The sequence below is a fragment of the Coregonus lavaretus genome (genome assembly GCF_964263955.1).
Source record: "Coregonus lavaretus genome assembly, chromosome: 8".
Lineage (NCBI taxonomy): Eukaryota > Metazoa > Chordata > Actinopteri > Salmoniformes > Salmonidae > Coregonus > Coregonus lavaretus.
The window spans coordinates 40,619,246-40,634,203 of NC_139995.1; positions in this window are offsets into that span (position 1 = coordinate 40,619,246).

Consider the following 14,958-nt stretch of genomic DNA (forward strand, 5'->3'; position numbering starts at 1 on the left):
AGACACATTGACTTGCTTATTCCACTGACCTACACACACACACACAAACGCACGCACACACACACACACTCACACACGCACGCACACACACACACACAGTCACACAAGGACACACAAACCATGTTCACAAACCATGTTGTCTAACCCACCATCCCAATGGATCCCGTGGGCCAGTATATGCTGCTCTTTACCACGTACAGTGAGGGAAAAAAGTATTTGATCCCCTGCTGATTTTGTACATTTCCCACTGACAAAGAAATGATCAGTCTATAATTTTAATGGTAGGTTTATTTGAACAGTGAGAGACAGAATAACAACAAAAAAATCCAGAAAAACACATGTCAGAAATGTTATCAATTGATTTGCATTTTAATGAGGGAAATAAGTATTTGACCCCCTCTCAATCAGAAAGATTTCTGGCTCCCAGGTGTCTTTTATACAGGTAAAGAGCTGAGATTAGGAGCACACTCTTAAAGGGAGTGCTCCTAATCTCAGCTTGTTACCTGTATAAAAGACACCTGTCCACAGAAGCAATAAATCAATCAGATTCCAAACTCTCCACCATGGCCAAGACCAAAGAGCTCTCCAAGGATGTCAGGGACAAGATTGTAGACATTTACATTTTAGTCATTTAGCAGACGCTCTTTTCCAGAGCGACTTACAGTTAGTCAGTGCATACATTTATTTAAAAAAAAATCATACTGGCCCCCCGTGGGAATTGAACCCACAACCCTGGCGTTGCAAACGCCATGCTCTACCAACTAAGCTACATCCCTACCGGCCATTCCCTCCCCTACCCTGGACGATGCTGGGCCAATTGTGCGCCGCCCCATGGGTCTCCAGGTCGCGGCCGGCTACGACAGACCTACACAAGGCTGGAATGGGCTACAAGACCATCGCCAAGCAGCTTGGTGAGAAGGTGACAACAGTTGGTGCGATTATTCGCAAATGGTTGAAACACAAAATAACTGTCAATATCCCTCGGCCTGGGGCTCCATGCAAGATCTTACCTCGTGGAGTTGCAATGATCATGAGAACGGTGAGGAATCAGCCCAGAACTACACGGGAGGATCTTGTCAATGATCTCAAGGCAGCTGGGACCATAGTCACCAAGAAAACAATTGGTAACACACTACGCCGTGAAGGACTGAAATCCTGCAGCGCCCGCAATGTCCCCCTGCTCAAGAAAGCACATATACATGCCCATCTGAATGATTCAGAGGAGAACTGGATGAAAGTGTTGTGGTCAGGTGATACCAAAATGGAGCTCTTTGGCATCAACTCAACTCGCCGTGTTTGGAGGAGGAGGAATGCTACCTATGACCCCAAGAACACCATCCCCACTGTCAAACATGGAGGTGGAAACATTATGCTTTGGGGGTGTTTTTCTGCTAAGGGGACAGGACAACCTCACCGCATCAAAGGGACGATGGACGGGGCCACCGTCAAATCTTGGGTGAGAACCTCCTTCCCTCAGACAGGGCATTGAAAATGGGTCGTGGATGGGTATTCCAGCATGACAATGACCCAAAACACACGGCCAAGGCAAAAAAGGAGTGGCTCAAGAAGAAGCACATTAAGGTCCTGGAGTGGCCTAGCCAGTCTCCAGACCTTAATCCCATAGAAACTCTGTGGAGGGAGCTGAAGGTTCGAGTGTCACGATCGTCTAAGGAGGAGGACCAAGGCGCAGCGTTGAGGGTGAACATATTTATTTAGAGAATGATCACACGATCAAAACAACAGACGATAACGTGACGTCTACGGTTTAACACAAACCAAATAAGAACAAGAAACCACAAAGAATGAAAGCCTAACGGCTACCTAAGTATGACTCCCAATCAGAGACAACGAGCTACAGCCGTCTCTGTTTGGGAGCCACCCTGGCCAACATAGAAATGCAAAACATAGAAACTAACACCCTGTCTCAACATACGAGAGTCCCCCGAGCCAGGGCGTGACAGTACCCCCCCCTAAAGGCGCGGACTCCGACCGCGCCAACCAAACGCAACAGGGGAGGGACCGGGTGGGCACTCCGCCTTGGCGGCGGATCCGGCTCCGGGCATGATCCCCACTCGCTCTCTAACCCCCCAAAGTACCCCTGGTCCGGTCTGGCCCTGCTGACCGGAGCTGGACTGCACACTGGTGGAGCGGATTGCTCTAGCTCCGGCGTGAAGCAGCTGACCCGTGCTGAACCAGGCACCAGTGGAACAGGCACGGGCTGTGCCGGACTGACGACGCACACCACTGGCTTGGTGTGGGGAGCAGGGACGGCCCGAGCCGGGCTGACGAAACGCACCCCTGACTTGGTGCGGGGAGCAGGAGCGGGCCAAACCGGGCTGACGAAACGCACCACTGACTTGGTGCGGGGAGCAGGAACGGGCCGAGCCGGGCTGACGAAGCGCACCACTGACTTGGTGCGGGGAGCAGGAACGGGCCGAGCCGGGCTGACGAAGCGCACCACTGACTTGGTGCGGGGAGCAGGAACGGGCCGAGCCGGGCTGACGAAGCGCACCACTGACTTGGTGCGGGGAGCAGGAACGGGCCGAGCTGGGCTGACGAAGCGCACCACTGACTTGGTGCGGGGAGCAGGAACGGGCCGAGCCGGGCTGACGAAGCGCACCACTGCCTTGGTGCGGGGAGCAGGAACGGGCCGAGCCGGGCTGACGAAGCGCACCACTGACTTGGTGCGGGGAGCAGGAACGGGCCGAGCCGGGCTGACGAAGCGCACCACTGACTTGGTGCGAGTGGCAGGAACAGGCCGCACCGTACTGGGAACACACACCACTGGCCCTACGTGGGGATCAGGAACAGGCCGGCCCGGACTGGCAACACACGCCAGTACCTCTCGCCGTGCCTCTACATCCTCCTTCCCCCTGGTGACCAGTGACTCCCGTAACCTGGTGGCCTCCTGCTGCCCCGTCGTCCACGGCGTTAGCCCCCCCCTAAAAAATTTATGGGCTTCACTCCTACCCGTGGCCAAGGCCTCCATCCCTCTTGCCAGACTCGCACTCATCTCCTCCCAAGTCCATCCTCTCTCCTCGTCACGCTGCTTGATCCAGTCGAGGTGGTTTCTTCTGTCACGATCGTCTAAGGAGGAGGACCAAGGCGCAGCGTTGAGGGTGAACATATTTATTTAGAGAATGATCACACGATCAAAACAACAGACGATAACGTGACGTCTACGGTTTAACACAAACCAAATAAGAACAAGAAACCACAAAGAATGAAAGCCTAACGGCTACCTAAGTATGACTCCCAATCAGAGACAACGAGCTACAGCCGTCTCTGATTGGGAGCCACCCTGGCCAACATAGAAATGCAAAACATAGAAACTAACACCCTGGCTCAACATACGAGAGTCCCCCGAGCCAGGGCGTGACATCGAGTTGCCAAACGTCAGCCTCGAAACCTTAATGACTTGGAGAAGATCTGCAAAGAGGAGTGGGACAAAATCCCTCCTGAGATGTGTGCAAACCTTGTGGCCAACTACAAGAAACGTCTGACCTCTGTGATTGCCAATAAGGGTTTTGCCACCAAGTACTAAGTCATGTTTTGCAGAGGGGTCAAATACTTATTTCCCTCATTAAAATGCAAATCAATTTATAAAATTTTTGACATGCGATTTTCTGGATTTTTTTGTTGTTATTCTGTCTCTCGCTGTTCAAATAAAACTACCATTAAAATGGTAGACTGATCATTTCTTTGTCAGTGGGCAAACGTACAAAATCAACAGGGGATCAAATACTTTTTTCCCTCACTGTACCTGCAGGAAAACTATAGAAGGACCATTTCCTAAAATGTGACTTACCCAATTATTAATGTTGAGATACCGGTTGTGAATACAGACATGTTAATATAATAATAAGTCATGTAAAAACAGCAATGAATTCTATCTTGCTTTGAGGATTGTAGTAGATTTGTACCAGAGGTATTCTGCTGACCTCTGCTGAATGAGCAGCTGATGAGACTAGAGGGAGAAAACATAGCTCCCTTGTTCCATACACATAAATCCTATCAGAAAGATCTACTGACCATGGAAAACAGGACCAATCTGTTAACAGATTCTAAGATGTGTCAGGGTATAATTTTATCACACCTAATATCTGTGACAATTCCCCCGCCTATGTCGGTTTGATGTCAATCAATATTGGGCTGACCCCATCTGCGATCTTCAGCGTGTAAGGGTGTTCACAAAATCCCAGAATGACCCTCAGGCATGAATGACTGCATTTATCATTAGCAACATCTTTCATAAAGGTATTATGTTTGTTAGTCCTTTGATAACCAAAGAAGACCAATGAAAGAGGATGTCACTCTGCTAGGGTAACATCCTGATAGAGATAGCACTTCACAGATTTCTTAAATATATCATTGTCTTTACTATGCTGAGACGACAGCTGGCAAAATATGGATTCAGTACCTTTAGTGCTGTACCTCTTCTTTGTGTCTGTTTAATGGGATTGGCAGTTATTGGCAGTTCTTACAGAAAGGCACAGCAGTGTGAAGATGAGATGACGTTCATAACATGTATTTCACCTCTAAAGTATCTGAATATCCATATAAACATTGATCTGTTCTGCATAGAAGATGCTGAGGATGGCTTACTCTGCATGGTGTGTTATTCTTCACAAAAGAAAGACAACTGAATGCCTGCAGGCCTCTTGGGTTTTGAACAGTTCTGCCATCTCCAATGTGTTTATCAGACAGCTCTTTCTTTTTGATCCTGGTGTTTTTTCCTCTGATGATCTCAATATTGATGTGCTCCTGTGGCTGCTGACATTTAAATATCCATTTAAACATTCAGAGGAACATCAGGAAATCGATTCCCTCTAATGATTCTCCCCTGACTGAATACAAGTCCATTAGCTGCCTTCAGTTCAGTGATGGCAGAAAGAACCAGGCAAAAAAAGTAAGGGAACAAACCTTACGAATAAATGAATACCTAGATATGTTCAGTTAAGGCAACAATTCCCAAGTATTTCTCATGAGATAAAACTATCATGCCAAAGAATAAAAAGCGAATGTCCTGGGAATGTTCTTAGTTGGATAGGGATATTGTATTAGCCATACCATCTCAAATGCCACCCCAGACAATGTTCAAATCAGAACTGAGCTACAAAATCTAAAGACAAAGCAGTAAAAAAGCATAGGAGAGAGCTACTACAGTTGCAAGACCCTCATTTATAACAAAGCAGTTCACAGCAGTTCTGTCTGGTTAAATTGGCCCAAAAACCAGTCTGCCTGAATCGTGATCCTCCCCAGCATCCCCACCTTGTCCTTATTAGACACAGCATAGTGTAACCACATAATAGAGTACCCCCTCTTAATTTAGCTGAGAGCTCTCAGGAAGGGAAACAGTGCAGAAGGCAGAACTAGTTATCAGGCCCTTTGACACCATTTACATTTACATTTTAGTCATTTAGCAGACGCTCTTATCCAGAGCGACTTACAGGAGCAATTAGGGTTAAGTGCCTTGCTCAAGGGCACATTTACGTCATTTAGCAGACGCTCTTATCCAGAGCGACTTACAAATTGGTGCATTCACCCTATAGCCAGTGGGATAACCACTTTACACTTTTTTTATTTTTATTTTTATTATTTTTTTTTTTTGGGGGGGGGGGGGGGGGTAGAAGGATTACTTTATCCTATCCCAGGTATTCCTTAAAGAGGTGGGGTTTCAAATGTCTCTGGAAGGTGGTGAGTGACTCCGCTGTCCTGGCGTCGTGAGGGAGCTTGTTCCACCATTGGGGTGCCAGAGCAGCGAACAGTTTTGACTGGGCTGAGCGGGAACTATGCCTCCGCAGAGGAAGGGGAGCCAGCAGGCCAGAGGTGGATGAACGCAATGCCCTCGTTTGGGTGTAGGGACTGATCAGAGCCCGAAGGTACGGAGGTGCCGTTCCCCTCACTGCTCCATAGGCAAGCACCATGGTCTTGTAACGGATGCGAGCTTCAACTGGAAGCCAGTGGAGTGTGCGGAGGAGGGGGGACACCCTTTGCAGCGTGACCGCGGGGGCCATCAAATAATTAAACAATAAGGCCTGAGGGGGTGTGGTATATGGCCAATATGCCATGGATAAGGGCTGTTCTTATGCAAGACACAATGCGGAGAACCTTTCTCAGTCTCAAAGGTTCTACAAATTATTTTCTGAAGAACCATACAGGATAATTTTCTCTGGTTAGATGTATTATATTGTTAAAATTCCAAGTTGTATTATTGTGTTAATTGACACATTTAATCAGTTACGCTACCGCTGGAAAAATCAGGGTTTCCCTAAGGGGATAATTGAGAATTACTGAGATAGAAATCAGTTCCTCATTAACAAGGCCATATATTTGTATTTCACAAGACATAATCACTGGCCATAGTAGTTGATAAAATATACTGTGATTAAACACAACGTAATACATAAACTGGAATGACACTCTCACTCACGGTTGCTCAAAAAGATCTGTGTGTAAACCACGCCCCAAAATATTCAAATTAGCCACCGCCCTACATTTTCATTATAACTAAACTGAACTGCAAAGAACCATTGAAGGGCTCAAAGGGTTCATTGAGTCAGTTTGGTTTCACATAGAACCATTACCCTTCCCAAAGAACCCTTGAGGAACCCTCTTTTCTTATTGTGCAGTTCTCCCTTTTCTTTCCTTCAGACCCTACTTCCCATCTCACTGATATGTTGTACCCTTCTTGTAGGGAGAGGCTGAGAGCATCAGAGTTTATTCTACTTCTATGTAATAACCTGACATTCAGATCCAGTGTTTACCTGGCTCACAACACACCTACAGTACATTTATTCCATTCCAGCCATTACAATGAGTCTGTCCTCTTATAGCTCCTCCCACCAGCCTCCTCTGCTGGATTCCAATCTTTCCCTTTGTAGCATGCCTTTGTAGGTTTTCCATTGTGTAGCTACTAGTCTTGTGCCACATACATAGCTGGCTGTCTGCCCCTCTGCTTTTGGCATCTCAGAAGCATCACTGAGGAATGCTTGAGATCCTTTGCTTGCTCAGATAACATTACTAACCTTTTCCTTATCTCTCCCGCCATCTATATCCTCTCTCACCTTTCCAGGGTCAGGTCATTTACTTTCAAAATATCTACCATTGTGAATCTGGTAATTCTCTAATCAGGGACAAAACTTATTGCTAACCAACACAATATTAATATCCATATCCACTATAAAGTTCCTGCCATAGCGCATGTAATAGCACCTGTCATAACGTCTCAACATCCAGCCTTCATAAGGCCTGTTTCTGTAACCACTTAATGAATGCTCTGGCAACCAAACATAATGCTGAGAAAATGAAGTGACAAACTAACTAACTAGCCCTTGATTACTGCCAGGACTTGTATGGAGATAACAATCTCTCAATTAGCTGGTGTTATCTGTAGGGAGTCCGTCTTTAGTGTTAACAAGTGAGAAAAAAGTGTAATCATATAACAATAATTCACCGCACCTGAGGACATTGCATATTTGAATTTATGACGTTTTTCTTTTATTCTGCAACTTTTTTAACCTTTTTTTGTTGTTGCCTTTGTCACTAATAATCCCTTGATCTCCGTAGTGCCTTATCTAGTACGTCAAAAGTTCCAGTCTGTGTTCTGAGCTCTGTTATCTAGAATGCACTGTAATATTGGAGGGAAATGCCAACACACACGCTGCTGTATCTGTTGTTTCTCTGCTGATACAAAAGGCCATATCATACATATGTATAAGGGTGACATTTCAAAATTAAACCCCATTTTAAAGTTAGAAAAGCGATTGGCCTTGTAGAAATGGCAGGCTCTGCTGCTGATGGCTGATTTGGCAGTTTAATTTAATATGTAATAGGTCTCCGATATCAACACATTTACTTTAGTTTAATACACAATGGGTCTCCAATAGATTTACTTTGGATATCCACAGATGTGCAAACATTTATATTGCAGTCTGAGACACTATATGAATACTTTAACAGTGGATCAATGTAATGACAATAACCAACACAAGTATCAGTTATATACCCTTTAAGAGTTTTTTGAAGCATATGACTCCCCCCATTGCTTTGTTATTCTCTTGGGAACTGAATAACTTTAATTTCAGTATCAACCACTTTGATTATGAATATGGATCTGCCCTAATGTGCTGTAGGTTAATTTATTTGCATATAGAACAATGCCATTTACAAAGCTGTTCTCAAAGCTGTTCCATTTACAAAGCGTACTCAGAACGCTGAGTACATAACAATGATATCTAGTCCTTCCTTTGAATTGTGTTGTGATTGGAGGATTGGGATGAGCCAATTGGGAGGCTAGCCTGAGGAAGACAAGGGAAGCATCCACTCAGGGTGTCTTAAAACTCACTAATCAACATACTATCTATCTCCTGTATCAAACTGAGGGATATGCTGTATATTAGCTAATTATTTACACAGGCTCTAAACTAAACATCGTAATGATGAATTTCATTTAGTGAATAAAATGAATAATTGGTTCTGTAATTAGGCAAATAAACGGTATTGTACCTGAAGGACTTTTGGGAATTTTAATATTTTGGTAACTTTACTGTTTAGCTGGCATGTGGTAGGCTGTTTATGCATTATTAAACCATTAGTGAATCCAACATATTTCCTTACAATTATCACAAGTTGGCATAAGTAGTTTATAATCAATAACAGTTGTTATAGAGCATTCTATAGTGAGCATTCTGACTATATTGTGGAGAACAGAGATAAAGTATTTTTGGTGAGAACTTGCAAACAAGGGAAATGCAGAGCTGCAAAATATTTGCATGTGCTGTACAGTATGTCTCACTGAAAGTTATCCCAGTTCTGTTTCTAGGCCACTGTGAATGCTTGTGGGAAATTAAACATCCAATAATAACTTTTTTTCACATGCTCCTCTATAGCCTTCTCAAGATCTATATACTCTATGTTTGCTCTATAGTTATTCATATGATACCTAATAAAGGTGTCAGTATGCCATCCATCCACGCAGGCTACTTTCCAATGCCAGTGTTTAATTTACAGAGCCTGCAGTAGAGATGTGATATGAATCTAAGCTGCAGCTCCATATTTACAAGGCACACAGACAGGAAGGAAGAATTCCCAGTGGAAAGTGGAATTAGGTCTATATATTTCTGAAAGACATAGAGATACTGTAGATACAAGCGGTCCCATGCACATGATTTCCACACTCATGTCATACAGTGTAGCCCTGAAAAAAGATTGGCTGCTTGAGATAGCTACTGGAGACAAATAACAGAAGAAGCAGAAGAATGGCTGGTGATTGTCTCTGTCTGGGTGGGTTTTCTTGAATCAGATTTATTTGGTCCTGGCTCACTCTCCATCTAAGAGGTTTGATACTGTGGATCTGTAATTTCTCTGACCGTCCCTGAATGCAGGTGCATGGAGGACAGGAGGAGTCAGAAAATGAGAAACCATTTCTACTAGTCAGTTCCGGCCATAGAAATATTACCTCTAGAATGGCCATGAGTGCCTATGGGTTCTTAGGGGCTTTTCCCACTCTAATCATTCTATGGTGCCTACTGTAGCTGCTAACACTGTGATAAGGTAGAACCCTCACCCTCTGAACTGTATTAACAGACTTCAGTAGGCCTCCAACGTGGTCAAGGACTGAAAAGTTATCATGCAAGGGTCATTCTTGGAGGTCAGGTACACGGTGCACTGTTGGTTTGTAGTTTTATTTTCTGTTGGAAATTCAATAACTTTCCAAAGACTTCCACGTGGTCATAATGCTACTTTATACATAATGTTAAACGTATTGTTCTTGATATGAAATGGTATTACATTATCATGATCAACATTTGAACCTTTATGGACCGACCACTGACAACCACTGGCAACAAAAGGATACTTTTTCAGTCCAAAAATAGAAAAAGTGTGCTTTCACACAATGAAGACAGTTCATATTATAAAATAAATTGTGCTACACTGAACAGATCCAAAGGGTAGGAGTAACAGATCTTTTTCACTGTCCCTGATGTATCAGACCTGGTTTTCTCTGTCTGCCATATCTGCACTTAGCTATCTGCCCTACAACTGCAAAGGACATTCTAATTGCAGTCAACTTAAGCGTTTTTAGACGGTCACAGAGCCGTGTATATGGGATGGTGAATACTTCACTGTAGATTGCAGGCAGCAGGTTGGTACATGTAAAGTGTGTACATCAGTGGTTCCCCAACTAGGGGTCGTGACCCCATGTGGTATGAAATGAAAATGGGGTCGCGGGAGAATTTATGCTATTACTAGCAATCAAGAAGAAACTCAAAAACTCCACAGCTTATGCTCTCCAAATGGACGTTAGCTGTGAGGGCCGAGATGCCCATGCATTGACTTTTGTGCGCTTTACATGTCGGGGGATGCTATTCACAAGGATATATTGTTCTGTCTCACGATTCCTAAGCGTGAAACGGCACAGAAGATATTCAATGTGCTGCGTGGCTATTTTGACGAAAAACAGATTCCATGGGATCGAATGGTGGGCTTTTGCACAGATGGGGCTCTATGTCGGGACGGAGAGCAGGCCGATGCACTAGTGCAGACTACAAAAGGAAGCACAGCCGCGAGCTGCCCATTGACACGAGCCTACTAGACAAGCTAAATTACTTCTATGCTAGCTTCGAGGCAAGTAACACTGAAACATGCATGAGAGCGTCAGCTGTTCCGGACGACTGTGTGATCACACTCTCTGTAGCCGATGTGAGTAAGACCTTTAAACAGGTCAACATTCACAAGACCGCAAGGCCAGACGGATTACCAGGACGTGTACTCCAAGCATGCGCTGATCAACTGGCAAGTGTCTTCACTGACATTTTCAACCTCTCCCTGTATGAGTCTGTAATACCAACATGTTTCAAGCAGACCATCATAGTCCCTGTGCCCAAGAACACTAAGGTAACCTGCCTAAATGACTACCGACCCGTAGCACTGACGTCTGTAGCCATGAAGTGCTTTGAAAGACTGGTCATGGCTCACATCAACAGCATAATCCCAGAAACCCTAGAGCCACTCCAATTTGCATACCGCCCCAACAGATCCACAGATGATGCAATCTCTATCGCACTCCACACTGCCCTTTCCCACCTGGACAAGAGGAACACCTACGTGAGAATGCTATTCATTGACTACAGCTCAGTGTTCAACACCATAGTGCCCTCAAAGCTCATCACTAAGCTAAGGACCCTGGGACTAAGCACCTCCCTCTGCAACTGGATCCTGGACTTCCTGACGGGCCACCCCAGGTGGCAAGGGTAGGTAACAACACATCCGTCACGCTGATCCTCAACACGGAGGCCCCTCAGGGGTGAGTGTTCAGTCCCCTCCTGTACTCCCTGTTCACTCATGACTGCATGGCCAGGCACGACTCCAACACCATCATTAAGTTTGCCGATGTCACAACAGTGGTAGGCCTGATCACCGACAACGACGAGACAGCCTATAGGGAGGAGGTCAGAGACCTGGCCGTGTGGTGCCAGGATAACAACCTCTCCCTCAACGTGATCAAGACAAAGGCGATGATTGTGGACTACAGGAAAAAGAAGAGAACCCTTCTCATCGAAGGGGCTGTAGTGGAGCAGGTTGAGAGCTTCAAGTTCCTTGGTGTCCACATCACCAACAAACTAACATGGTCCAAGCACACCAAGACAGTCGTGAAGAGGGCACGACAAAACCTATTCCCCCTAAGGAGACTGAAAAGATTTGGCATGGGTCCTCAGATCCACAAAAGGTTCTACAGCTGCACCATCGAGAGCATCCTAACTTGTTGCATCACTGCCTGGTATGGCAACTGCTCGGCCTCCGACCGCAAGGCACTACAGAGGGCAGTGCGTACGGCCCAGTACATCACTGGGGCCAAGCTTCCTGCCATCCAGGACCTCTATACCAGGCGGTGTCAGTGGAAGGCTCTAAATATTGTCAAAGACTCCAGCCACCCTAGTCATAGACTGTTCTCTCTGCTGCCGCACGGCAAGCGGTACCGGAGCGCCAAGTCTAGGTCCAAATCTAGGTCCAAGAGGCTTCTAAACAGCTTCTAACCACAAGCCATAAGACTCCTGAACATCTAATATTTTTTTCATTTTTTTGTCATTTAGCAGACGCTCTTATCCAGAGCGACTTACCTACCTGAGTGCATAATTATTTTTTTTCATACTCAAATGGCTACCCAGACTATTTGATTGCCCCCCCATTTTACGCTGCTGCTACTCTCTGTTTATTATCTATGCATAGTCACTTTAATAACTCTACCTACATGTACATACAGTGGGGCAAAAAAGTATTTAGTCAGCCACCAATTGTGCAAGTTCTCCCACTTAAAAAGATGAGAGAGGCCTGTAAATTTCATCATAGGTACACGTCAACTATGACAGACAAAATGAGGAAAAAAAATCCAGAAAATCACATTGTAGGATTTTTTATGAATTTATTTGCAAATTATGGTGGAAAATAAGTATTTGGTCAATAACAAAAGTTTCTCAATACTTTGTTATATACCCTTTGTTGGCAATGACACAGGTCAAATGTTTTCTGTATGTCTTCACAAGGTTTTCATACACTGTTGCTGGTATTTTGGCCCATTCCTCCATGCAGATCTCCTCTAGAGCAGTGATGTTTTGGGGCTGTCGCTGGGCAACACGGACTTTCAACTCCCTCCAAAGATTTTCTATGGGGTTGAGATCTGGAGACTGGCTAGGCCACTCCAGGACCTTGAAATGCTTCTTACGAAGCCACTCCTTCGTTGCCCGGGCGGTGTTTTGGGATCATTGTCATGCTGAAAGACCCAGCCACGTTTCATCTTCAATGCCCTTGCTGATGGAAGGAGGTTTTCACTCAAAATCTCACGATACATGGCCCCATTCATTCTTTCCTTTACACGAATCAGTCGTCCTGGTCCCTTTGCAGAAAAACAGCCCCAAAGCATGATGTTTCCACCCCCATGCTTCACAGTAGGTATGGTGTTCTTTGGATGCAACTCAGCATTCTTTGTCCTCCAAACACGACAAGTAGAGTTTTTACCAAAAAGTTCTATTTTGGTTTCATATGACATTCTCCCAATCCTCTTCTGGATCATCCAAATGCACTCTAGCAAACTTCAGACGGGCCTGGACATGTACTGGCTTAAGCAGGGGGACACGTCTGGCACTGCATGATTTGAGTCACTGGCGGCGTAGTGTGTTACTGATGGTAGGCTTTGTTACTTTAGTCCCAGCTCTCTGCAGGTCATTCACTAGGTCCCCCCGTGTGGTTCTGGGATTTTTGCTCACCGTTCTTGTGATCATTTTGACCCCACGGGGTGAGATCTTGCGTGGAGCCCCAGATCGAGGGAGATTATCAGTGGTCTTGTATGTCTTCCATTTCCTAATATTTGCTCCCACAGTTGATTTCTTCAAACCAAGCTGCTTACCTATTGCAGATTCAGTCTTCCCAGCCTGGTGCAGGTCTACAATTTTGTTTCTGGTGTCCTTTGACAGCTCTTTGGTCTTGGCCATAGTGGAGTTTGGAGTGTGACTGTTTGAGGTTGTGGACAGGTGTCTTTTATACTGATAACAAGTTCAAACAGGTGCCATTAATACAGGTAACAAGTGGAGGACAGAAGAGCCTCTTAAAGAAGAAGTTACAGGTCTGTGAGAGCCAGAAATCTTGCTTGTTTGTAGGTGACCAAATACTTATTTTCCACCATAATTTGCAAATAAATTCATTAAAAATCCTACAATGTGATTTTCTGGAATTTGTTTTCTCAATTTGTCTGTCATAGTTGACGTGTACCTATGATGAAAATTACAGGCCTCTCTCATCTTTTTAAGTGGGAGAACTTGCACAATTGGTGGCTGACTAAATACTTTTTTTCCCCACTGTATTACCTCATTTACCTCGACTAACCAGTGCCCCCGCACATTGACTCGGTACCGGTACACCCTGTATATAGCCTCGCTATTGTTATTTTTACTGCAGCTCTTTAATTATTTGTTACTTTTATTTCATATTATTTTATATTGTATGTTTTTGTGATTTTTGAGGGTATTCTTTCTTAAAACTGCATTGTAAGTAAGCATTTCACTGTAAGGTCTACACCTGTTGTATTCGGCGCATGTGACAAATAACATTTGATTTGATTTGATTTGATTTAGTTACGAATGTGTCTCCCTCTGCCATATGGACGCAATGTATGATACACCGTGAGCAAGTGGCAGCAAAATGACCTGAGTACAGAACTCTGTGATATGCTGCAGCAGGTAACTTTGATTGTAAACTACATCAAACCACATCCACTATTCGCCTGTTCGCAAAACTGTGGATGTTCTATTTTACACTGAGGCTTGGTGGTTATCGATAGGGAGTGTTGGAACGATTTTTTGCATTGAGAGAGGAACTGTTGTCATTCACAATGGATGTACACTGAAAAAATATATAAACGAAACATGCAACAATTTCAAAGATTTTACTGAATTACTGTTCATGTAAGGAAATCAGTCAATTGAAATAAATTCATTAGGCCCTAATCTATGGATTTCACATGACTGTGAATACAGATATGGACTCTATCTGTTGCTAACAGATATACAATGGGGAGAACAAGTATTTGATACACTGCCGATTTTGCAGGTTTTCCTACTTACAAAGCATGTAGAGGTCTGTAATTTTTATCATAGGTACACTTCAACTGTGAGAGACGGAATCTAAAACAAAAATCCAGAAAATCACATTGTATGATTTTTAAGTAATTAATTTGCATTTTATTGCATGACATAAGTATTTGATCACCTACCAACCAGTAAGAATTCCGGCTCTCACAGACCTGTTGGTTTTTCTTTAAGAACCCCTCCTGTTCTCCACTCATTACCTGTATTAACTGCACCTGTTTGAACTCGTTACCTGTATTAAAGACACCTGTCCACACACAATCAAACAGACTCCAACCTCTCCACAATGGCCAAGACCAGAGAGCTGTGTAAGGAC